A 26,222-nucleotide genomic window follows, 5' to 3' on the forward strand; every position below is an offset into this window, starting at 1 on the left:
TGTAGGGGGAGAGGACATTAGGTTGTCAGGTAGTTAATGAGTCCTCCTTGATGACTAGAACTGTTGTCTACTATAGCATTTTGATTCAAAGAACAGTAGAAATACAAAGAGCAATACGGAAATGATTTTCATAGGCTGGAACACTGAGCTGAAAACAATTCAAAAAATTATTGAGGCTAAGTTAGCATTCCTTATTTTGGGTCAAAGTTTAAGGACACCAGTAAGGATACACTTACATTTATTTATGTAAAAAAATGAACACAAGGCTTAGTTGAACGTAAATTTAATATAAGTTAGCAGCAATATTGTGCTGAATTAATAGATTTGGAAAATTAGAAAGAGGTTTGAATGGGGAGACAACATTTGGATTTGAGCCCAGGCTCTGCCTCTCTCTCAGTGATCACCTGACCCTGGATAAGTCTGTGGTGCTTAGTTTTCACATCAGCACACTGAGGGAGTTAAATTAAATAGTCCGGTTTACTCTGGTTGTAGAGTTAGAGCATCGATGTGAACAAGAGGGTAAAAAGAAATGAAAAGTGGATTGATTCTGTGGAAGGAGAGATTTGTACTGAGAAGTCAATGAGATAACCTTGGAACATCAGATTATGTTGAGCCTTGTTGATGTCCTTGCTAAATCAGAGAAGGAAAAAATTGTAAATAAGATATGAGGAGGCATAAAGCATGAATTTGGGACAAAATAGAGTAGTAATGCATAAGAATTTTTCAGTAACCCAACTGTAATATTCTGTAATATTGTAATAGCAACTATAGGAGCAAATGTTTATTGACTTTCTTATTAGAGGTTGGCATCTTTGTTAAATATTTTACATGCACTACCTCATTTAAAAAGCCAGTGTAAGAGACATCACAGTAGAAAAATATAAAACAGCAGGACTTGACTGATAACACAAAAGCTAATGTAAAAACTAGTCAGTCATGATAGGAGTTTTGAGTCTGGGTCTGCCACTACAATAACACCATTAAATTCCGACTGTCAGCCAGTTAGGGGAGAAAGACTTAGTGATAACATTTGGCCATGTTGAATTTGAGGCTATTTCCTTCAGGAAATATAAAATACAGGAGTAGCTATTTCGAAGCTACACTCTGTAGAGGTGGCCATCCATGCCCTGGAGGCAGATGAAATTTCCCAAAGTACAAAAAGAAAGAAACCTGATTAATAAATGGCTTGGACTTTGGAAGAGAAACGTGGGATGGAGGCAAATGTTCACAAACACCGAGAGGGAGAACTTCAAGAGGATTGAGGTGAGCGGGCTATGAGAGAGATCAGCAGTGAAAAATCCAACTGAGATCAAGGAAGTTTGCTTAGAAGTTTGCTTCAGCTCTGAAACAAAACAGTCACATTTGGCTGGAAAGACTAAGTTGAAACTCCCTCTCCCTCTCCGACACCCACCGAGGAAGGTACTGGCAGAGGACATTGAACTTCACTAGTAAGTGAATTGGGGCTTCACCTTTATATTGGTCAATAAAAACATATAAAATAACTCAAGAAATTTAACATTTTATAGCTCAAAACCTTTTAAAGGAGAAATGAAACTATTTCTGTTCGATATAATTGGGAATATGGAACAGACATTGATAACTGTTGATCCAACTGTCATTTTCCATTCCAACCCCCTTCGTTCATGTTGGCAGAGCCGTAAAGTATTTAGGTTTCTATCTTCCTCTGCTCAACTTTCAGTTTCATTAAAAAGTTGGCTCCATGGGCAGCCCTTAGGGAATCACTCTTCCAAGCATGGATATGTGATATCAGTCTAGCCAGAGAAAATTAAGGTATGTCAGGGAGGGGCCATCTAGGAAAAATGTCCTGACTAATTTAAAAAAAAAAAAAAACTGACCTTATCTTTCATAGATCTGGAGGGATGCCTGAAACTGTTGCGGCCATCTTATAACCATGAGGGAAATAGTCTCAAGGGACAAATGGCAGAACAGAGAGGTGGACGGGATCTCAGTCCTTGAGGACATGATCAAGCCATTCATGATATCATGCCACATCTCAAGGATTTTCTGTTACTGTTGGAGTTTTCTGTTAACTTGTAGCTGAATGCAATCTATTTTAAAATGTAAAGGTTATTCCCTGGCATTTCTACCCCCCACCTCCAAGTCTTAACTTTTATTATTATCTTTTATTCAGCTTTTTGTATTTTATTCCCATGGAATTCTTTTTATAGAAAATGTAACTACTCTGTAAGGGTCTATATTCTCATTCCTAATTTCGTGATTATTGTTAGAAACGAATTCTTAGCTGATTAGGTTGAGTGGTGGTGGTGTGAGGGGAGGCAAGGTGTGTGTGTGAGTAAGGGAATGGTCTATTATTTCTCAATTTTCCTCTTCACAGTCATAGCACAGATTTAAAAGGCACTGTGTATAGCATTAGTTCGGGGGGATTACAATAAAAATCCAAATCTTTATATAAATTTCTCAAGCCTTTTGTTTTGGGCTTGCATTTTACGGCTTTTTTCAGGCATGGCATTTTCATTAACGTTTGTATGCAAAGCTCCATTGTTCATTATGGCTCTCTAATGAGGAAGAATAAGACTAAGTATTGGGAATGAAAATTGTACATTTTTATGTGGTGGTTTATAGACTATTACTTCTAATTGAAATTTGAAGTTCGCCTTTACAGTTAAGGTAAAAGCAGAAAATCACACATTCTGCCTCTTTCTGACAGAAGAGACTCCAGAAGGGGGAGAGTAGTCTTTGACAAAGGGTCACACTTACATATTAAAAGAAACAGAGAGCTGGTTTGTTCTCTCAGAGGTTAAATTTGAATGAAGTTCAATGTCTGTAAGGAGGGCATCTGCTGAAGGTGAGGACTTATGTAATGGAGAATATGTTGAGAGTGTTAAAAATGGAAGTTTCCTGCATGGGGGTCGGGGGGGATATGAGATAGGGGTGGCTATTAGAGAGCTCATCCAGGTAATGGAGACAACGTTTGTGTTAGGGATCCGCTGCTGATTGTTTTTTCCCCCAGTGTGAGAACTCTGCTGTGCAATCTGTGTGGATGCTACAGAAAAGACCTGAAGTGTTTATTTTAATCATTTTACCAACTACATTGTTTAAAATTTATGGTCATTGAGCTTTATAAAGCAATAGTATATTTAAGAGTACTCAGAAATTCTCCTGTTTCAATGTTATAACTTAATCCCATGCATTCACAATAGGTCCAATATTGCCCCCAAGGGAATAAAAAGAGGTTCTTGGGAGGGAGAGGTGGAAAAAACTCTTAGATATTACATAAGGAGTTATACAGTATGTGGTATTAAAATTTCACAGGGGAGGAGTAATTAGGAAAAATAATTAAAAGCTGAGGGGAAGTATAATGAATTTAAAAGCCAGTCCACCAAAGGACTTTACTTACTCTGTAAAGGAAAACACACACACACACACACACACACACACACACACACACACACACACACACAACCTGTCCTATCAACAGCTTCTAGAAGCACCTCAGTGACAGAGGACCCACACCTATCGTCTATTGGGGCAGAAATGTAACCATTCATCAAAGATGTAAATCTCACAGTTTTTGAAAGTGCATGTGAATGGGACTTCTCCCATTGTCTGAAATTGCAGCTAAAGTTTTAAGGTAAAAATAAAACTGCTAGTGCCTCCCAAAGCCCATGGGCCTGTAGAGATGTGGCCAGTGATCTCTACTATCGGCGTCTACTCGTCCCACCTCCACATAATTAATTGACTCAGGAGAGAGGAAATTCTAAGACAGTCAGATGGACCGCTTGAGGAATATCTGCATTTGAGGGAAGCTGGCATCTCATCTCCTAGCTGGACTTCAGCTTGGGCAGCAGACTTGCCGACTTATGCTTTGTCTGTTTGAGCAAGTGGAAAAAAGGACATGATGGGGAGGGTGGATGGGGGTGAGGGAGAGAGACACAGAGAGAGAGAGAGAGAGGGAGAGAGAGAGGGAGAATTCAGTATTGAAACATCCTGAACTGTCATCACTCGGGCAATGTTTTGCCTGCGTTTTTCCACTGATCACTGAGATACTGTGAAAGATGGACAAAATCACCCCAATAACAAGAGGCTTAGAGGATATTCACAGAAGGAAGAAGCTCAGGGAATTCCAAAAAATATTAAAACAGAACATTTCGCTGCAAAGTAGAGAGATCTCATCTAAGGTGCTTCATATGTAATTCATTTAGGCTCCCCCAAGACAGGTAGTATGTTGGCTATTGTCCCACGGCGGGACATTGGTAGCCACAATCAATCAATGACCACAGCGTCCACTTAAAAAAACACAGTTTTATCTTTTAATCCTCTCCACCAATCTTCCTAACCCTGAGGAACTAAAACAAATAAAAGAAACGGAGCCAGAGAAGACAAAATGCAGCCCCATCCCCCTCTGAATCTGGAGGCTGAGAGGATGTACGCTCCAATTTGAATTGGCGACTCAAGTTTGAAGCTGGCTCAGACTCAACCAGCTTCCTAAACAGAGCTCACTAGCAAGCTCTGAGTTCTGCATTCAGGGAGACTGGACAAGACATGTTTGAAGGCAGCAATGGAAGAAAGCGTTGGGATCATTTCTTTCCACCCACGCTTTACTCCAGCACCCCTGTTTAGACCGTTACATAAAAGACTCAGGTTAAATCTCATTAAGACTGAAGAGCAATTTTGAATTTCTACAGAAATTTTTAAGGAAAAAAAAAAAAAACTTGCTTACTTTCCTCTGTATTTTTGTAGTTCCTCTTTCAACACGCTCAAAACCCTAGCTTATCATCATCATCTTTTTCTAAGGATTTTCCCCCACATATTATCAGACTGACTCAACCACCAAGAATCTATTCAACCACAAGGTTCTATTCTCTAGACAGCCAGGAGGAGTTCTTTTTATTTTTAAGGACTGCTTCCCAAACCTTCCTGGCCATATGAATTACCTAGATAGTTGGGTATTGTTATCAATATAGTTTCTGGGGGTATTAGAAATTGAATTGTGCCCTCCTCCCCCCCACCCCCCCACCCCCAAATCTTAGGTCGAAGCCCTAACTCATAGTGAGACTGTATTTGGAGATGGGGCCTTTCGGGAGGTGATTAAGATGAAATGAGGGTGTAAGGGTGGGGTGCTGATCTGAGAGGACTGGTGCCATTGCAAAGCGAGAAGGTTATACTAGAGATCTTCCTTCCCCCACGGGAGCAAAGGGGTCCTGTGAGGACACAGCCAGGGGCAGGCTCCTGCATGCCAGAAAGAGCCTCCACCAGGCTCTGGATCTGTAAGCATCTCGATCTGGAACTTTCAGCTTCCAGGACTGTGAGAAAGTAAATTTCTGTTGTTTAAGCCATCCAGCCCATGGCATTTTGTTGTGACAACCCTAGCAGACTGAAACAGGGGTATAGAGGGGAGGGCGGTATCCTCTAAGGTCTTAAATTACTAAGTCTGAGATGGCTCCCGAGAATCTGTATGCTTGTGTCCTAAGCAACCAAAGTGCTTTTTATGATCTGCTAAAATATAAAAGCACTAAATTTAAGAAATGATTCTTATGAATATTTCAACTCGTACCTTTCTTTCTAAGTTCTCTTTCCTCCACCGTTTATGGACATTTCTCCTTTTTAACAAATATTTATCGATCTACCATTCTTGCTGGTGAGAATACAGCAGTGAATAAAAAATAAGAGTGACGAGATCCTCCCTGGCAGAACCTGATATTCTAGTGGAGACAAATGCAACATCAAATGACACATACACTTATTACTTAATAACTAGTAGTGAAAATTGCTATAAAGAAAAAAAGAGATAAGGTGTTAGAGGGTGAGGTGGGATGGTGTGGTGGCTCCTGCTACAACAAGTTAATGAATGTGACTGAGAAAATCACAAATGGGCCAAGGTTTGAATGAAGTAAGGAAGCCATGTGAAAATACTTGAGGTACAGCATTTCAGACAGAGGGAAAAGCAAGTGCAAAATAGCTTGATACCTGTTAGGGACATTTCAAGAGCTAGGACAGTTGAAGCCCAGGGACTGAGGAAGTAGGGGATGGGAAATAAGGTTAGGAGGGAGGTGAGGGCTAGATCAGGTACCACAGGCCAAAGTAAGAAGACTGGATGGTAGAAAAGTATAATCTGATATAATTCTATGTAGAAATATTCTATAGAAACAAGAGGAAGTATTAAGAAGCCAGTTAGAAGGCAATTCCAATGACTAGTCTCGGTTAGCTCCTACACACAGAATTGCAATTAATTTTGGTATGATGTAATCAGGAGGTATGACTACATCCCAAACGATCAGGGAACCAGAGGTCTCGATGTCTACCATTACTTAGGGAATTTTATTTTATTTTTTTATTCAGCCAAAGATCAAATTTGTAGCCTTTTTATATATATTTTTTTCTCCTTGTAAAGGACTCTATATTCATGACTTTTTATTATGCAAGAAGACACTTGAATTTTCCAGTCCTGCCTTCTGACTCTGCCATTGAAAACACATGCAAACAACTGGCTTGGTTTATGTATGTTTTAATAATAATGAGAGCAGGTGCATAAAACACATCCCCGCTCAATTCATGTAAACTCCTCCAACATATTCCAGTTACTTGCTTAGGTGGAGTTAGAAATAACTTCATTTGCATACAATGAAATTATACCTTTAAAAAATTTACCTATTTGCCAGCAGAATTTACCAAGGACCTCAAACACAGAATTTTCAAGTATCTACTCTTAAAGTGTTCATATCCTTCACGCAGAATAAAATTACTTGAAGAAAGTGTGATTGTGTTTTAGATTGAGGTTTTAAAGTGATTTAATTATAGCCATAGAATGTTGGGTTTTATGTATCAAATCGACAAATCCAAAACCATACTTCTGAATTTAACGTTCTCCAAGGAGGCATTAAGAACATACTGGCTGCTCTTTCTTTTGGCAAAAGCTTCATACTAGGTAAAAATGCTTCCAATGGTATTTTTGAACTATTCTATTTTTGACCTTAATCCTTTCCTTTGCTGTGGTTATGGCCCTCAGTACCTAAATTATAGGCTCTTCTGTAGTTTCAGAAAGCTAATTCACACCATGGTGCACATTAAGAAGGTGGTGTATATAATATTCCACTAAGGGAGACCCGATGAACATTAAACCCCCACTAGTAACCGGTCACGAGTCAGGCTGCAACTGACGCTAGTCATTTTTCTTCACTGACAAGTTTTCATTACGTGGCTTTCCTAGAACAATTTAGAAATTGATCTGCAGCTGATGGAAGCTGGGATGAACTGGGCCCCTAAATAAACCCAGGGCATCAGAGCAAAGTTAAAGGCAATGCCGGTCCCCAGCACTGGCTGTCAAGTGAGCAACCCCCTCCGCCTCCACTCCCCACCTGCTCTTACAGGGATCTTAGGCTTCTCAAAGGGGACCCTCACTTGGGACACCCCCTAGGCCTGGAGGGGCCATGTAGACTTTTCTTTCATCATCTGTTATCTCCTGCCTGAATAGGTCAGAAGTTCACACCCCTAAGGAAACAATTTCCTAGTATGTATCTTTTGGTAAAAAAGAAAGAGGCTTTTGTTTTCTACAAAATTGTATAAATCTGGTTGAAAATCAAGGGCACCGATCTAAACTCGCTCTGTGTAATTCTGGCTTGGTTGGGGTTAGTGGGGTCAGATGGAGTGTGCAAGGGTGGGGTTGCACAACCCTGGGGATACTTTGGGAATGAGGAGCTTCTAAGAATATTCCAGGGGACTGAAAGCGTCTAAGGACGTGCTCTGAATCTGAGGACAATTCAGGGTGATGAATGAGACTTAGGCTGATAGAGAGACGTTAGCCAGGTGGGCAGTTGTTCTTTGTGGTGGTGGTTGTGTGTGTGTGTGTGTGTGTGTGTGTGTGTGTGTGTGCGTGTGTGTGTGTGTGTGTGTGATGGAATGGACATAGGCAGCTAGGGTGCTAAGGGATTGTCTGGACTAAAGAAAAATTGAGAGTTTAGAACTACCATACAAATAGGAATTGATTTCGGTCCGAGTAGAGTGCCCTTTTCACACCATTCCGCCCACTTTTTGTGAGTCAGTACCCATCCAATTCCTTGCAACTGGTTAAGACATCCCATAGCGTGTTTCCTCCTCTAACAACAATACTAATAGCAGCAATCATTTACTGAACAGCGCCAGAGGATTTTTTGATATAGTAGGTAGATTGCAACTGGTGACCTTTGATTTGGCGCAGTCACATTCTTACATTCTGAGATAAATCAAATTAATTAATGACGAATTTTCTCTCTAAAATTTTCCTGATTGAAGAGGGTCATCATCGGACTCACCCTGGAGGTGTCTGGGAAGCACGTCAAGTTAGCCCTGTACTACAATGGCAAATCAACAGGATCCAGCCTTCAGAACAATCTGGGGGTGCCCCACCTCTCAGGCAGTTGCTCAGCTGGTGTTCACCAGTCCTTGTTGTGACTGGCCCTGAGCCCACACAGAGCCAAAACTCTACCCTCCTCCAGACACAAGAGTGTAGGAGGCTGGTGACTGTTGTGTAGAGAATAGCTAAGAAGATCTGAGAAATGAAGTATCTTGGTGTGAGGTCACTTACTTTATAAACACTCATTCTGAGGTTTCTACTTATCCTGTCACTAAATCCTTTTAATAAACACTTTTGTGGTTTAACAGTGAACACTTAGTGTCGTACTTTCCATTACAGAGTCCAAAGACAAACTTTCGTATCTGGCTCAAGCAGAGTGATGGGTACACATTAGGTCATTTTTCCGGTACTTACCTTTATGGCGATTCTGTTAAGAAACTGAAGCCTAAGGGAGGAACTTCAATTCCTTGACCAGTAGAATATATAACAGACCTAGAAAATTAATAATAAATAAATTGGCTTAAGATTGTATCTTCATTGAGTTTTTAGTATAGTAGGTGTTCAGCTTTGGTATTTAAAGCCTAAGGCTAATTAAACCATTTTTCTTCACCTAAATTGTGTTGGTAGTTGGCTGACTATATAGCAGAACAAAATGGTCGACAGTGCATTCTCAGCGTGAGAGTTGGAAGCATCCCCAGAATCCTCTTTTTGGAATGATCAGACAGGATGTGGAAGATGAATTAAAGAAAGCCTCTGTGAGAGTTGTGTGAACTAAAAAACCACCAAATAATTTTAATTTTCAACAGAACATTATGTGAATAGTTTCACCCCAAGTTTTTGCTTCTCAAGATTTAGGGTTTGGAAATGAGCGAGTAAGATACCTATAGAACCAGACAGCTCCCTACTGACTTAATTTTAGCCTATATAGTCAATTCTCTTGGTATTTGTGGGGGACAGGTTCCAGGAGCAGTCAAGGATATCAAAATTAGTGGATGCTCAAGTCCCTTATATAAAATGGTAAAGTATTTGAATATAACCTATGGACATTCTCCTGTATACTTTAAATCATCTCTAGATTAGTATAATACCTAATGTAATGTAAATGCTATGCAAATAATTGGATGTCAAAGCATTTTGAAAATATGTAAAACTTTTTCAAAAATGTTATATATTATAATTATTAGTGAGCATCTACTTGATTTTCAGTCCTTTGAAACTATTCTAATTATATACTATTGAAGAGCAGATATCTTGCTAGATTGTATTTCTAAATGATGATTATCTATTTTTATATGACTAGAAAATAAAATATTATTTCAGCTTACTTTTAATAATTTAAAAGGCTTAGGATAAAATACAACTGTAATCAAAGTATACTTTAATCAAAATATATTAAAGTATATTTGATATATTTCTTGGGTATATTTTCATAAAAAAATGTAAATTAAAGCAAATTTTAAAATCAGAAAAGTAAATAATTTCTTTTCCAAAATATTTTCTAAAATATTCAAAATCTGTCAGAATTAAAGAATGATAAATTAATTGTAATTAACTTGTAAATAATTTTAAATGTGCATATTTATATTAATACAACTTTTACTTAACTTTTGAAATATAATTAAATCTTATTAAATATTTTCATAAGAAGAAGACTATTTACTTTTCTAGTGTTCAATGTCCATCCATTAGCCTATGTAAAAAATTTATATCATGCATCATTTATGTTTTATCTCAACCTGGATATGTATAAATTTAAAAATAATCGAATTGCTTAATATTGCAAAATATTTCTCAGCCACTATTGTCAACTATTGTAAATATTGTGTTAATCCCTGTATTCTCCCAGAACCAAGGATTTGAACACAAAGAGAAACCAAAAAATGGAGACTCAGACCCACCTGAAAAATCCACCTCATTATGGGAGAAAACTATTGAATTCTTGCTCTGTGAAAGGATTTGACAAGTTAATAAATTTTCTTTTCTCTCACCTAAATGCTTCCCTGCTCAAATAGTCCTTGTACTCCAAAGTGGTGGCCACCTCCTGTGTCAGCAACTTGGCAACTCACATGCCTCACAGCCTTTGGAGGCAACTGCTATTTGTTTTGAAGTGACGGGGAGAAGGATTTCCCTGGGGGCCTGAAGAGAGTTAGTCACAAGAGCAGATCTTGAGGTTATAGTTTTTTCTCTGTGTCAGAGATTAAGTTCAGAACTGCAAGTGATGGAAACACTAAGTGTCTCTGGTAGTTAGGTTTCTCAGGGTTGTGATATTTGGGCTCACGAAAGCATGCGTGCAGGACAGGAGCCCAAACTTGCCTGAGTGTAAGGCGTGCATTGGACGTGAGCCTGGAGCTCCTGAGAATCTCTATGTGAAGTCTGGAAAAGAAGCCAACATGGCAGAAGGCAGAGTGAATTGATGGCAAGAAACTGATCCATGATGAAAATGTATGAATTCCAAATCCCATTGCACCTGAGGCTGACTATACACCTGGAATTTTCATTTAGTGAGACAACATATTAATTTTCTTTTCTTAAGCCATTTTAGGAAGAATTCTGTCATTTGCAACAGAAAGAGTCACAACTGATCTAGCAGGAAGCCATTCTCTTTCCAGAATACTAACCACCAGGAACTATCTTGCCAGCTTTGACTTTATTTAGTAGGATGTGGATAGAAATAAAGAGAAACCACTGAATTTGTTCTTTAGACTCAAATTCTGGGTCATGTCTGGGTGGCAGCTCTTTTTACCAACACCACCCAAACACCCATGCCTACTTTTGGCTTCTGCTTTCAATTGCCCTTTCCCTAGACATCTGCGAACAACTGGAAGCGACTCTGACAAGAGGATCATGAAGAAGTCTGAATATGCAAAGAAGCCTTGAAAGTGCTCTTCATAAGAGCATCATAACTATACCACTGACATGTCCATTCATCACATGTGGAATTTGTTAAAAGAGATAAATACCTGATTTCATAGCCCACTCTAGAAGAGAGTATTGCATTTCTTAAATCTAAACAACCACCCATTAATGCTTAATTCCCATGATTTGAAAATTTTTTTCTAATCTCATTTTTCTTTCTGCCTCCAGCTGAGTGACTTTTTTTTTTTCACGTATATTTAGTCATTAGCATAGCATCAGTGTTGTTTGTAAGGTGATCCTACCAAGAATCTGTACACTAATGGCTTAGTTGGAGGCTACACATTTCTCATGATTATGCATTCATGTAAAGCTTTCATTGCACAGTAGCAAAGTCAACTTGAAGTAAATCATAAACTTCACGTTAGTCAGTGTATCGCATATCAAGATTTTTATAAGTACATGTTGACTTTTTGGGAAAGGCCCAACTCCCCAATCAGTTTTCCAAGAAGGCAAAAAAGAAAAGAAAAATTCACAAAAATACAGTTTGGTAGACTCATGCCCTACACTAATAATCTATTTCAAAGAATACCTTCTTTCAGACTACACAAAAATATAGTGCTTACATTTTTACAAACCCACAGTTTATGTAGACATTATTTTATGTTTAGATATCACTCACTAGTAACTGGTATTGAGCCAGCTCTAGAGCTACATAAACACCAGATTTTACACATTACATAGCTCACACAACATTTTGCTCTAAGCTGGTTAGTTAGTTTACAGTCTAACCCTACCCAGAGAGCTCCCCATCTCTCACAATTTTTTTTTTTTTTTTTTTTGCCAAGAAAAGCAGGAGGGGATTTTTTTTTAATACACCAAAAGAAATCAAATCATACATGTGCACTTTTGTAAACTAGAAATTCTTGTTTCTGTTACTGTAAATCATTACCAGATGTCAAATAGCAAAATGTTCATTACTCCCCCAAATAATAGAATTGATTAATGAGGCACATTTACATTGTGGAATCTCGGTCTCTGTCATGACTGGACAGGGTCTAAGAAGTTTTAAAAAATCATGCAGATGGGGAAATAACTTTAACCATTATGCTTCAAAGGCAAAGTAAATATTAGGCATCTTGGGCAGGATTTGGTCATCTGAGGGGTAATGACTTCCAAATGAAACTAGGCTTTCTTCTTAACGAAAAGAAATGGTAGCCATGTCACAAGACAGAAAGATAGATATGTTTTTGGTCCATCTATGCCTTATAACTGCTTTATATAGGAAATATATTCTAGGAAAATTTCAGTGCAATACATAAACTTTTAAGGCAGTCTGATTGCCTAGCTCAATTTCTCGAGTAAACAATTCTTGGGCTGGTTACTGATGTGATAATAGCATTTGTGCCAAAGTACTATTCTAAAGAAAATCTCCTTTTTCTACTTAATAGGTAATCTTCATAATAGGTAATCTTCATTTGAAAAGGAGCATCTATTTTAGTGAAGTTAACAGACTATAAATAAATCCATTAATATCTGCAGACAACTCTCTCAAAATGACATTTTACATTCCATCCAAAATTATGTGAGTTCCTATGCATGGCAGACATTTTCAAAATATAATAAGCATATTTCTTGCCTCTGTATTTGTGGTCTATTGCATAGGGTAAAGGACATTGAAAACTAACCGGGGGACCAAATGACATTGGCAGCTAATCAGAAGATTGTTTTGTCAGGGAAGCTGACCTGGAATGACTTGGTGGTAGCTGAAGGACGGGCTTTTCTCCATAAAACTTTGTTCAGACATTTTGGAACCAGCATGAGTCATGATCACCCATAAGAGCTCTGTCAACTGCGTTCATCTATGTAATCCATTTTTTCAATCAAACATTCACTTACTTTTACACAGACTTGTTTCCTGTGGCTCCTATTGTGTGTGTGTGTATGTGTGTGTGTGTGTGTGCGCGCGTGTGCGCGTGTGTGCGTGTGCGCGCGCTTGTTTGTGTGAAGTAGCAGGTAATTATAAAAAATCTTTGGAATCATTCGCACAGAAGTTAGAACCCTAGATCTATCACTCATTAGCAGTGTGACTTTTGTCATGTAACATAAATTCTCTGAGTTTTCATTTCCCCACACACAAATGGAAATATCAATGAACACATCCAAGAGTTACTTGAAAAGTTAAATGAAATAAAGCAAAAGAAATCTTTAGCATTGTGTTTCACATGTAGTTAATAGTGATAAGATGTTTCGGACGCCAAGAACTTTCCGCATCTGGGTAAGACCAGTCCACACTCCCCAGATTCCCCTGTATTGCTATAACCGGAGTTCCACAGAAAAACCAAGGATGCAGACACAATGAGAGTTGTTCATATTAATTTTAAAAAGGAAATATATTCAGCATTTGAAATCTTGCGAAAATTCAGTAATTAGAATTTAAATGATGCTCTGCTGTCAGTTCCAAAACTCACAGCATTGGGAAGACGTGCTGCATCGCCTGGTCAGACATCTTCCTTTTAGAAGCCAAGAAAACTAAAACCTGGAGAAATTTCACTTTCTCTCCACTTCTGCCTAGAATTGATGGTGAGTCTAGGACCCAGGTGCAGTCCTGGCTTCCTGGCCCTGTCACCCTCTGCCTTTGGCTTAGGATCCGCCACTTCTCTTTGGGTTTATAAATGAAGCCAAACATCTGTTTTTCTGAAAACAGCAAACTAAAGGAATATGACAGGCAGAAACTGGGCCAGCCTTGTCATTGGTAAGCCTGAACACTGTAAGGGCCAGAATCATAGAGCATTATCTAATAAGCGAGGTTACAAGGTTTTGTGTGAACAAAAATGTGATAATGTATGGGAAAGCAAGTTGAAAGTTTTATATAATAATGAGGATTAATATTATGTATTTCTCATATAATCAATTGCATCCTTGTTAAATTGAATCAGATAGCAATTTGCTGAGACTACCTGGTGTTATACGACCTCCATTTGCTGGTAGAAAAAAAAATTTCCATTATGACAAGGAGAGAGGGAGCAGAAAGGAGCTGTGTCTCAAGAGCTCTTAACACAAAATGAATTACTAACCCCCCACTTTATAAGCAATTTCTGGTCTAAGATCTCCCAGTTTCTGGAGAAGACCAGGCTTAACCTTTATTATTAATGAAATGACTGGAGCCTAAGGTGATAAAGTGATTGTCTTAGAATATATAATAAGACCAGTAAAAGTTAATAACCAAACCTAGTGCTGATGGGGGACTCTGCTCAGTTACGGAAAGAAAAAGCAAATTAGCATGTTAAAAACTAACGGCAATTTAGAAAAAGAAGGTTGGCTTGGTAAGCTAAGCATTTTTTAGCTCCTAGAATATAATTATGTCCGCTAATTGAAATCCATGTTTTATTATAAAAAGAAGCTTTTAGTTATATTTCTTCCTATAGAGAATACACCCTCTGTTACATTTATGCTATCGTTTATTCATTCTCCCATTCACCCAATTTTTTAAAAATCTTTTATTAGAAATTCGATTCCTCATTCAACACACCCAAGAGTTCTTAAATAGGGGACAATGAGTTGCATTTGAAGAATTTGCTGTTTTTTTCAAAGGGACAAAAATAAAAGTATGCTTGAGATAGATTCAAGGCAGATTTCAAGGATGCCAAGGAGTTCTTCCTATTTTGACCAAAACACGCAAACAAACAAACAGTCTAATATCAATTCCCAGTTCGAAGAAGACAAAAGGAATTTAAAATCTCTGGTCTGGCAGTGACCTTAGCAGATTCTCACATTCTAGAGGTTGGCATTTCACTTATTGGCAGCTCATTCTTGAGAGCCAACTCTGAGGAATTTGTTCAGTATGTCAATGGAAACACAGAAAGGGAGCGGTGGTCCCAAAGGAAGATAGCTCGACTGAGGCTCAAGGATAAGGGTAAACTGATGATTCCTTGGGCTCCCCATTGGAGTTCACTTTCTTAGTCATCCTCTAAGAATTCCAACTTTTGGAATTTTGGGAAAGATAGGTTCGAAGACTCAGCTGATTCTACTGGGATGCAATTTTGAACATCTAAATACTGCAGATGTTGGAATGCTGGCATTTTGCCATCCCCTTGATCTATTGATCCACACCTGCCAAACTATTTTTTTGCATTAATTAAAGCACCCAGTTACTAGAAGGTTTTGTTTTGCTTTGTTCTTAATTGTCATTTACTACTTTGCCATTCTGCACTAGGAGAATTAGAAGCTAGGTGCTGCTGGTTGAATGAATTGTTCTGTGTGTATATGTCCAGGTCAACATGTGTGAAATGAAAAGACAAGGGGCATCCATGCTGTCCATTTTGCCATCTTTACAATGAATATTGATCACCGCACATCAATGCAGCTGGAGCAATTACTGGTAATCATGGAAATGGCCAAAATGAATTGATTGACTGTTGTTTCTTCCAGTTTCCCAGCTGTGTAACCAGCTGCATAGCTACAGTCCAAGATAAATCCTGTTTATGGGGTTCTAAGGCTTTTTGATCATGAGACCACTTGTGAAAGGCTATTAAATGGGCACTTGAGGACTCCATCACATTTTAGAACACCTTTGAGGATGTCTAACTCACAGAGGAAGTAACTATTCATCCACCAGGATCCCATTCAATGACATTGCCACCACATGATGTACATCAAGGCCAAACCAGATTTAAAAGAACTGGAAAATACTCCAAATTCAGTAAGCATTTGAATTCTGGCATTGTGGATTACCCACCCTGCGGCCAGGTGGAGTTTACCAATAAATAAATTTAAATAATAGTAAAAATGATATATTTTAATTCATTTACTTATAGTAAATTTATATTTGTTACATTTTAAATGGACTCAAGAGAGTGACACACACACAAATATTAAGAAAAACAGATGACACAATTTTTCATAGCTACAGATATTGCTTATGACATGTGGGTCACTGAACAGTATTTAAAGTCATGTGAACTGCTAGACGAGACCCTTACCACTGACAAGTTCTGTTATTTATTAAGAAAGTTTTGTTAGTTTAACATTGGTTCTGCATGAACAATAGTTTTCTATTTTCTGAGTCATCCTTTTCACTTGCATGAAAGTAGGACACCCTTAGCCCAATGGCAAACGACTGACCTCTCTTATGCCTTCCATCTGCACTACATTCATCAAACCATAGAGTTTGGAATCTACCGCCTTTTAATACAATTTAAGTAAGAGAGGAGAGAGAGGGAAGCTCTAATAAACCTCTCCTAGGGGGAACTCCATCAACTTCTTGCACCATCCCAGGGATTTGGGTCAATGAAAGACCAAAGCCATACAGACAACTTATCTTTGGACAAGGGCGCATTTGAGTTTGAAAACGGCTCTGTGTCTTCTCATCTTACCCTGTGGAGTTCTGGGTTGTTATAAATAGATGCTTCATATTTTCTCTATACAGATTGGAATGCTCAGGTCATTCCCTCCTTATCCCAAGGGGAAGCCTCTGAGTTTTGGAATAACGTCTGCTTGAGTGGACTTCCAAGATGGGGAATAGGAATGATGAGTTATTATCAGAACAACTTAACTGGAATGTTAGTGAATATTTTCTTTACCAAAAATTGTAAAAAAGGAAAAATCATGGAACACATGGCTTAATAGCAGGACAGGATATTGGCAATCAGGACTGCCCAGAAGTCAGAACTCTTCTTGAAAATCCAAAACACATGGCCCTGACAGTAATAATCCAAACTGATTTCCAAATGGTGCCACAGTGATTGCAAAACATTTGAAATTGACACCTAAAAAGGTTAGATAAAAACAATTATTTAGGATAAAAATAATTTATATTACTATGTTTTAAAATTAAAATTTTAAAGTGTATTTATGTATGACTTCTTCTTTAAAAGCACTTGGACTTCGATGTGCAAAACATGAGTATTTACATTCCTTTTTAGGGGTGAAATGTAATTGTGGCTTTCTATAATTCCTACTTTTCAGCGAGTTAACATTCAAGTGTGCTCTTTGTTACAAAAGATGGAAAGAATTTATTTTGACATGTGATGTTCACCCTTCAGCTAATTCCACTATTAGTTCTTGATCATTAGTGCTAATGAGGAGAAACAATGTGGGAATAATCCAAAAATAGTAGGTAATCCAGAAGGCATGTATATTTGACTTAAAACATTTTATATTTATTTTTGGACATGGGTGTGTCTGATGTTATTGGCATTGTCATTATTTCAGATAGTTTAAGTAAGTCATATTACAAAGAAGTAGCTCAGAATAAGCCATAAAACATTTCAGAACCTACTTTATTTGGAACTTAATGGATCATCATGAATCTAGGCAATGCTAGTATATTCTGAGCTCTTAGCAGACAATTTTTGTAACCAGCCCATCTCCTCACTTTAGGTTCTATAATTCCCATTTCGTTACTCTGTACCTTTGTTGCTTACTTAAATCCCTGATACTCTAATTGTTCACTGAAGGAGAAAGACAAGTGGAAACAAATAAAACACATAGTTTTTATATCGAGGACCTTATACTCAAAAGAGTCAGAATTTAGTTTTAGAACTCTTGAGTCAAAGTCTTAGTTTTTCTGGTCACTACTCTGAGATGTTGTACAAATGAACTCGTTTCTTTAGAACTCAGATTCCTCATTAGTAAAATGAGTGAGTTGAAACAGGTTAAGTGCCTTCCCAAGGGGTCCCAAGTTCCCACAGAATTTCCTTAGACTGTAAGAAAGTCCTTGATAAAAGAGGATGAAGATGTTGAGATTGAATGGGCAGTTTCAGTCCTTTCTCTCTGGTTCATAATAAGCAATGGTGTGTATATCTGTTGACATATTGATTGCACTAATATTTCATGTAATATTGCGTTTGGGGGGAAAAATAAGAGGGAAGAGAAAAATTGAAAACTAGATAACTCTTTCAGTTCTAACATACTTAAATTACAATCTGGTTAATTGGAAGACCATGAATCCCTTAGGAGTGTTGATAAAGCAGTGTAGAGCAAATGAGACGCTTCATAGCAATGATGAGTGGTGATCTAAGGTTGAGTAATGTCAGACTTTACAGTCAAATTAGGATTGGGAGAGCTTGGTTAAAATGGAAATTAAGTATGTGTACAAATAGATAAATAGATAGATAAGTAGATATAAAAGATGAATTTATATCCCAAATAAAAAACAAATATCTTTTAGGTAATATCAGTGGCATTCTGTGGCATTTTAAATGAATATTAAATGTAACACAATTCATTTTTATGGCTGTTTGACCTGAGACAATGAGAATCCCTGGCAACTCTAGAGGGTAATGCAGAGTGAGGACAAAAGGGGCTATTTATACAGAGAAAAAGAAGCTCCCGTTCTTCCCATCCAGCCCATGGATTTCCACATTTTCTGAGACACTCAAGTTTGATGATAAAATTGTACAACTATTGACCATGTTTGAATGCTCCATTCTCTTTCAAAGGATTTTTTTTTCTTTTCTTTTGAAAAGCACATGAAATGTAAACTGAACAAATATGTTTTGAATATCTTTTTCTACCTTCTTATATATTGCCACAAATCATTCTAGTTCTTTCTTAAGAGATCCATTTCCATCTCTTAACCAGCATATTTCGAAAATAGAGTAAGAAATGGCTCGGAGATTAAGAGACAGCTTCATTTTGGGTCCTAAATCCTTCTGTTTCTCTTCATCATCCCAGAATGATCACAAGGTCTTCTGATAGAATATGAGAGCAAAAATAAAGCTGTTTGGCAACCACTTGACTCAATGTGTTCGAATCTCCCGGTAACCAAATGTTTTACAGATGCTTCATTTAAAAAAAATATATATGTGTGTATGCATCCTGGAAAAGAAGGATAAGAGTGAATGCAAAACAAGTCAAAGCTAGGAGAGAAGGTTTCCTTGGGGAATACAAGCAGAATGCTTCCTCCTCTTTCTCTATGTTCTTTTATTTCTCTACATTCTTTTATTGAGGATTTAAACTCTTCAGTTCTTTCTGGCAATGACTCCCTTGGAGTTTTTTCTGGCAAAAAAATCGAAGGTTGCTCTCCTTTCCACAGAAATCACTGGTTGAAAGTGGTGGAAACTTTAAGAAACCGAATTGTGTTTTTTATTAAAACACACACATACAGATGGGGGTGGGTGTTTGTGGAAGAGAAAGAGAGAGAGAGAATAGTTTTTTTTTTTTTTTTTTTTTACCTATCTATGATTGTCCCTCTTTTTCCTAACTTTGTCCATCCTCCATAGAATCCTCTACCAAAAATAAAGATATCAGTTGTCTACTGGGAAAAAGAAATGATAAAAAATAAAAAATAAATCAATATTAAGGTTAAAGTAACTTTATAAATCTCTTGCTTAAACCGTTAAAAACTCCTCATTGCTGTCTCGATTAAGTCTGGCCTCTCCTTACCTGTCCGATCTTAACTCCTTAACAGATCTCCTTTTAGGTACTACTTCCAGCCTTGCTGAATGTCCAGTTTGGGGACTGCCAAGCTCTCTTTCATTTCCTGGTCTGAAAAAATCTACATTGATCCTCACCATGCATCTCACCCTCATCTTGTCTGGTTGCAGCAAAGACATGCTTTCCCAAAGAAGTGCTCTCTCCTGCATAAAAACCTCTTACCCCATTCCCTTGTTAATCTTGTTACACTCTATCGTGATCATATGGGTAACGGTATAATATTTGCACAATACACACAGATAATAACACTAATTTAAATACAAATTCTTATAATTTATCTTAATTTCTACCACATCCCTCTATTCCCACTTAAGAACAGAAAGTGCCATTTCTTTACTTCTAGGTAAAGTCAATCAAATAATGATTATTTTGTTATTTAATGTGATAATATCAGCCAGTGATCTACTCAGCTCAGGTCTGGGTCCCTCCTCAAGCCTAGGGATGAGCTAAATTTAGAGGAGAATTCACAGTAATAGGTCAAATAGAATAGCTAACTCTTAACAGGGCCTGCTAAATGTTTTTGTACGTTTGTTGAGTCCTCAGAACAGACCACTTAGGTAGCACTATTATTTGCTCAGCGAATAGGTGGCTCAGGCTGGATTTCAACCTGGATTCTGTGGTTCAGGACTCTTACAGACTCACCCATACGACCTCCATGAAGCTGGAGTTCCAAACCAACTGAACTAGACTCTCTCCTGCCTAGTCCGCATAGCAGGTGATCAATCAATATCAATTGAATGGAAAGAGGAAAAAAAGAAAAGAAGGAAGAGGAGAAAGTAAACAAAGAGCCGGCAACTTGCTGTAAAAAGGGAACCAGAAATGTCCCTTCCCTTCCCAATGTCTGTCATCAAGTTGGCTATCCTGTGGCTATCTTCTGGAACAGTCTGCAGATTCAGTGAGAAACTGTCAAACATCACCTACATGTTTCTGCTTGCTGGAAAGATATAGGGGTATAAATCTATTTATGTGCAACTTCTGCATTTTTTAAAGGAATTACTTTGTCATCAAGTTCATAAATTCTCAGGTCTTGAGAGGTTGGCAGAGGGAAAAGCAGAAGCAGAGAGGGGTGGGACTGACCCGGAGGACTGCCTGCTGCAGATCTGACTTAGATCTGGGAAGGTGTGAGAGTTCATCAGAAGAGCAGCCAGATACAGCGATGGCTGGGGAATTCGGGGTAGCTGTTGACTGCAGTGCACTGCAGGGAATGCTGGAAAGTGAAAGGGCTCCTACCTGCTGGATGCTGCAGTGTTAACTTACATGCAACCTTCAGCAGCTTTCTGGGTGTCATTTTTCCCCCTCACCTAAAATGAAGGCCATGTTCCGAATAATTGCTTATATTTTTACCGGGCTCTATGGTCCATGCTTGGAACATGCTGCCTTGTGTATCTAAGTGCCCACCCCCTTCGCAGGTAACAGCTCAGAGCTGTTGCTGAATATTTTTCTAATTCTTTCCCAGAAAAATGTATTGTAGGGAGGGTGTGGATCAGGGGCATGGAGAGTGAACCTTCCGAGTTATTTGTATTTGCTTCTTCCCAATTAGTTCTAAGCTTTCCTAATCCTAGAAAGAATAATTACCACACATTCCATTAGCTGTTCTGTGTTCCCTTTAGAAGCTATTTTCAGGCCTGAATGAACAGTGGGTAATTCCGACATAACAAGAAACGTGCCAACTATAGGAATATTCTAGTTGTTTCTATTGTATTGATCTTTCAATTAATAAAAAAACAAACTGAACAATTGAAGTAGAAGGTTATTTTATTTTCCTCTTTTACATTGAGCTGTAATCAAGAAATTGTGTAAAGGTTAAAGAAAAAAACTAGTATAAAAAGAAGATAATAGTTCCCTTTTGTTCCTTGATTTTTAAAGATATTTCATCAAATGATTCTCTATAATTAATCATTGCAAATAATTGCAAAACCAGAGTTTCTTCTACTCATCTTACCGAGTATTGCTGGGTCTCTGAGAATTTTACTAAATCATTACGTACAAACTTTTTAAAGAGCAGAAGTCACTGGTTAACATCGATACTATTAATGTAATATCTTAGTTGTGGATTTTTTTCCTCAATGATCATCATTACTAAATCTGAAAAAAACGCACACTCTGTAAATCAATCAAACGGGGAATCTAATTATCCTACATGATCTCCCATTTGGATTTAGGGTGCTAGGCTACTTTCCCTCTGTTTCTTTTGACCTCCAAATGACAGTCAGCTGTTTCTGGTGGATTTATTACAATCAGAAAACAACTGATTTCTTCTGTTCCCACATCTCTGAATCTAAAGCATCATCTAGCACCTCTGTCTAAATGCCATTGACAAGGTCCCAGTTAGATAAAATGGTGAGGCGAGGGAAATATTTACTTCTAACTCTATCTCTCTCTTTGTGCTATATGTTCTGAAATGCTTACATCCCTTCCTTTGCATATGCAATTTTGCCATCTCCCCAGTGGAGAAGAGAATTGGATATATGTATACATATATACACACTATGAAGATACATACTGATTAATGCTAGATATCTCTAAAGTCAAATCTTTAAGTGTTGTAGGCATTAAAATGGAGGATAGATGGCCAGTAGCCTCCCTTAGTCAATGATATTCACAAAGATTGCTGCAATGATCCCTCTCAAATGCTTTTCCATTTCTTTAAATTTAGATTTACCCTGTGACTTGCACTGACCAATAGGATGTGGCAAAAAAATAATATTATGTAGCTTTGAAACCTAGAACTCAAAAGGTCTTGCAGTTTTCTCTCTTGCCTTCTTGCAATCCTGCAACCGTAATGTGAAGAAGCCAGATTAACCTCCTTGAGAAAGAGAAGCTACTTGGAAAAAGGGGCTTGGCCAACAACCAGCACCTGCTGCCAAGCATAGCAGTGAGGCTGTCTTGGACTATCTGGACTCTCGTGCCTTCTACGCTTAATGTGTTTATTATAGTGAGCCAGTGACTGTGTACTGTGTACAATGTACAGTGTACTGTCTGTGTGAGTGGTGGATGACTTGTCTTTTTAGTTCACAGGCCTTTAAATTAAGCAACCATGCCTAAAGAGCCATGCTCAAGAAAACTCACGTGCAGCCAGACTTAAAGCAGTTACCAAAATCATGGACTTCAAGCCTGATGCCATCATGACACAAGATTTGGAGTGAGGGGGGCTCTCTAGAGATGATGAATATGTTTTGTGTGGGGGAGAAATATGAAATATTGTGACTAGAGATACAAGTGTGGTAGATAATTTAATGGGAAGAAATTCTGCCCATCTCCATCTGCATACCCACTTCAAAGGAGATGAAGACTTTCCTTGTTCTCCTTGAAGAGCTAGTCTTAAGATTTGCTTTGACCGGTAGAACGATACAGAAGTGGCACTGCGTAAATCCCAAGCCTAGACCTCAAGAGGCCTTGCAGTTTCTACTCATGGCAGAACAGCGATCTGAGGCTGCTATATGAGGAAGCTCAGTCTAGCCCACTGGCAGATGAAAAGCCACGAGGAGCAGAGATGAGCTGTTGCATCTAACATGATCTAGACAAAATAGGTGGCAGACAACACCATCAAATGTATGATTGAGGGCAACTTAGACATAATATTTAATGAATAACTAAAAGAAAGGGCATCCTACATATGGATAATTAAATTTACAATACACCTAATGACTGAGCAAAACGCATTGCAAAAGGAGAATGATATGATAGCATTCGCGTCATTTACATTGTAGTAGGCAGCCTCTAAGATAACCTTCACTGATCTTTTCCTCTTATTATTCACACCCTTGTGTAATTCTGACTCCTAAGCGAGAGCTGGATTTATTGTTTCTTTCTTAGAAATACAATATGGAAGAAGTGATGAAAAATGAATATTACTTCTGATATTGAGTTATAAAAAGAAAAAGACTGTGACATACCCTTCTCTCTCTCTCTCTCTCTCTCTCTCTCTCTCTCTCTCTCTCTCTCTCTCTCTCTCTTTCTCTCTTTCTCTCTCTCCTCCCCTCTTTTTCTGCCCCTCTCCCTCCCTCTTCCATTCTCTTATCTGTCCTTTTCTCTCTGGGTCACTGGTATTGAGGGAAGTGACCAGTCATGCTGAGAGCACCCCACATAGTATGATGAAAAACTGAGACCCCAAGTCCAGCTGAAGCCAGCCAGTAATCACATGCATGAGCTTGGAAGCAGATCTTTCAGCCTTATTCAAGTCCTGAGATGACTGCAGCCTGAGAAGACAGCTTGATGGCAACATCGTCAGGGACCTTGAACCAGAGGCACCTAGCTATGCATCAATTTAATTTCCTGACAGAAACTGTGAGTTACCACTTGTTATATTAAGCTGCTAGATTTTGGGGGTAATTTGTTATAATAAAACAATAGATAACTAATACATACACATTATAGTTTATATAGCCATTCATTCAGGAGATACTAAATTGAGCATTTGCTATGACTTACTGTAAAGAAAAACGGATTCTGCTCTTCTTTATAACCTGTTTCCACAACCACAATGGACATTTTTGGCACACAGAACATCATCCCTGGAATTCTGTTGGAAGGCAGGAAAATGATTTTCCTCTTGCGTGTACACCGAAGGGGGCTGACAATTACAAGAGCTCTCACTAATTCCTGTATTTGTTAACTGTAAGTTAACAATAGTTCAATAAAGAGTTGGCTGTCGTGTTACCTATGCCTTCACAGTGAATGGATTTTAATGAAACTCTCAGAGCTATGTAGGAATATGTTGGCACAGAAAGCCAGCCCTAAATGTGACTGGGGAAAGACAGTCCCCATGCATGCTTCAACATTTGCCATCCAGTGGAATAAATAAGACAGACACATAAATAACCGTGAAATAAAATGCACTAGAGGAGATTGTAGGAGAGAGAGAGAGAGAGATCCTTCCGCCAGATGATATGAGGGCCTTGAAAAGAATTTTGAAAAAGGAACATGAGGCTTTAACAGAATTTCAAATAGCAGAAATAGTTGAAACTAAGGTCCAAATTTTTGTTTGTTTGTTTAAAATTTTACTTTTAGTGGTATTAGTTTGCATGTCAACCTTGGTGTTAGGCAGAGAGGAATAGCAAACAAGTGATCTTTGACTGCATATATGTGAGATCAGCTATGGTTAGCGGTGACTCTTTTTCTCTTGTCACCTTAATTAGATTTGGGGGAATGGTGACTCCGCGTGCAGTTGAGTTTTCATTAAAGATTAAAATTTAATTTTTCTAATTCTTTTTAAAATCGTGATAAGCTATAGAATCAAAATGAAAGGCATTTTATATAAAGAAAAGTACCTGTAATTAAGACAGTAGAAATTGCCAAAATTCTTGGACAAGCTCATAGAATGTTCAAAGCTAGAATTTAATGTGATCTGTTCTTGAGGTTTGAAAACTTGAAGGAGCTGAACATCTGTCAGTGTCTTCTGGCTGACCTTTAAGAGACCTTGTATAACTTCTAAAAAGAGGTAATTTGGTTGAGAACGACAACAAAAAATCTAAAGCTATAATATGATTTACCAAATAGAAGTTCATACTATACATATTAGTATTTTTCATATATCTTAAAATCACACTATTAATGTTAAGAATGTTAAAAATGAAATAGTGATCATGAGTTAAGGGGGAAAAGTGTTATTTTGAAGCATGCATACGATAAGAACCAAAATTCAACATTTATTAATACTTTGAAAGTGAAATGTGATTAGACTCAAATGTAATATAGAAGAAAACAAATTTCATAATAATAGGAAAAAATATTTACTACTATGGTTAATAAATAAAAGTGGATATTTAATATCATTTTTTAATTTTTTGAAATAAAAAATTGTTATTAAGTGGATGATTAATTTCATAGTCAAAGACAAATAGCCTTGAATGTGCATTCTAGCATGAGTAAAGAAATGTTAAAAGGAAAATCAAGGAAATTTTTCTATGAAATTTTCTAAGCAAAATATAGGTGGCAAGAAAGGTTCCAAGAATACTGATTTTCTGTTATATTATTTATTAGATGTTCCAGAATCATTTCATATTAATACATTGTTATATTTTGAAGTAAATCACCTTTCAGTGTCTGCAATGCATTAAGTAGAGATACCTATTAGTAATAAACCTAAATATTTTTGATTTTTTAATGGCAGGCTATTATAAAGTCATTTTATTAAAATGAATATAATTATTTATGCTTAATTTATCTTTGTAAGGCAGAGTTTATTAATCTTTATTCTCTAAGAGTATTAGGCAAATTCTTAAATCTTAAATTTATAAAATCCTGCCTTTCAGAGGACCTGAGAGCACCCATTGTAAGAGAAAAGAGCATTTGTGATGCTAACGAATAATGGTCAGCTAATGAGCTAGGGCTTAAGACTGCATTCAGCCTTACAGAATTGAATACAATTATAGTCTCTCCTCCATTAACCACACAAATGAAGAACCAAAATATGGATAATCCAACATCCTATATAGGTGTAGTATAGGATAGTTATGGCTATTTTTTCATCATTGTTTCTGAGTTCCATTGTATGTTATAGTTTGTGAAGTACTTGCATTAGTGTGTATCAAATACCAAGGTTTGATGGCAAAAAAAAGTTTTTTTTACCCCGCACAGTTAGTTAATGCTTCTATTTGAGGGGAAAATAGAAACAAAA

The sequence above is a fragment of the Rousettus aegyptiacus genome, unplaced genomic scaffold, assembly GCF_014176215.1.
Source record: "Rousettus aegyptiacus isolate mRouAeg1 unplaced genomic scaffold, mRouAeg1.p scaffold_m13_p_2, whole genome shotgun sequence".
Lineage (NCBI taxonomy): Eukaryota > Metazoa > Chordata > Mammalia > Chiroptera > Pteropodidae > Rousettus > Rousettus aegyptiacus.